This window comes from Lepisosteus platostomus, chromosome 17 (genome assembly GCF_059453375.1).
Source record: "Lepisosteus platostomus isolate fLepPlt1 chromosome 17, fLepPlt1.hap1, whole genome shotgun sequence".
In the NCBI taxonomy this organism is placed as follows: domain Eukaryota; kingdom Metazoa; phylum Chordata; class Actinopteri; order Semionotiformes; family Lepisosteidae; genus Lepisosteus; species Lepisosteus platostomus.
In genome coordinates, this window is record NC_142627.1 from 22,182,067 (window position 1) to 22,183,714 (window position 1,648).

Below are 1,648 nucleotides of genomic sequence, written 5' to 3' on the forward strand. Positions count from 1 at the left end.
TTTAATGGTGCAGAAGGGGAAGGAGATCCGAGCCGTTCCACTGGAATTACAGCACAGGGCTCGTCTGCAGCTCTAGGTCCAGTAACCCTCTCTGCCGAGTAAATACAGCTTGTAGAGACTTCTGGTGGAAACTGTGAACTGAATCTCTCTGATTCAGTTCACAGTTTCCACCAGAAGTCTCTACAAGTGGCAGGCGGGGCTGCTGGGGGCACCCCTCCAGCTGAAGTGGGGGCAGGGAGTGAAGTGGCCCAGACGAGAATTGTCAGATGAAGCATGTGGTCACTGCAGAGCCCTTGGGTTCTGAGATTATTTACGTGGAACACAAAGGGCACACAGAGGAAGGGAGGGCTTGGAAAACTTTTCACTTCTGCGAGCTGAAAACCCTCCTTTATGCAGCGGGAGCTGAATTTATACGACTGAGTTCTTGCACAGCTGCACTGAAACTAAAATTGTCAAACAAGATTGTCATTTTGGTACCAGTATGCCCAGTACTGGAAGCACCATGCCGTTCTAGAGAGGAGGTCCTTGTGTATCCACATTCCTGGGTGAGTGTTGAGCATGGACACCGCAGTAAGGTTGTGCTAGAAGATCTGGATACGTGGGCTTCTGCAGTCCAACCGGAAGCCTTGCTGCTGTGATCTCAGGAAGTGAAGGCACTTGGCTGTTTAAGCAAAACCCGGTTGGCATGACAGCATAGAGCAACCGTGTCTTTGGCCATCTTCCTCTGCGTGCCACCATGCAGGCTGTTCCTGGGGCTGGCTCTGCGGGGTCACCTACACATCCATCTGTCCAGTTTCTGACCACTTCTCCCAGAGTAGCAGGGAGGCCAGAGTCTGCCACGGCAAGCAACAGGCACAAGGCAGGGTTCACCTGGCTCCTGCAGGGCGCACACAGACACACGCTCACCCCAGGGCCAGTTCTCCCAGAAGGAAATTAACCTACCAGCATGTCTTTGGACTGGGGGAGGAAACCCGCATGGACACAGACAGCAGCGCCGCAGGAGTGGAATAGCAAGGCTGCAATGTTAACCATTGTGTGTGTCGGTCTTCGTGACAAAGTCAATCCAGTCGGAAGACTTGGGAATACTTTTTGAGTATTTTAGTGTAATAGGTTTCGGCTTAACCCATTTGGTTAAGGGGTAGCCTGCTAGCCTCAGGCCGAGGAGCTCCAGAGCCCCAGAGAGCAGGGTTAACCCAGGTGGAGATGGGCTGGAGGCATGGAACGCGCACGTGAAAGGCTTTGTTTTGCGTGAGAAACTGACGCAGCGCATTTCGGCAATGGTTATGATTGAAACTTCAATGGTGAGTGAGAACTTCCGTTTAAACATGTAACTTGATGTTTGAGGCGGACCGGAATGTTGAAGAGGGAGCCCCGCTAGTCCAACGAGTTTTCCACCCAGCCCACGGCCACAAAACAAGTCCCCCACCTCCCCTCCATGCCTGGTATTTTCACTTTATCTGTCGAGAAAATATATTTAGCAAATTGCCTTTTTTATAATTCTCTCCATGTATTACACAAAAATGTAAACTGCTACCAACTTGCAGCTTACAAAATAAAACTCCAGCTTTCTTTTTCCACTCCACTGCCTGAACAATTTTAAAATCCTTTGATTAAATACAGTTTTCCCCCCCAAAATGCAGTGGACCTC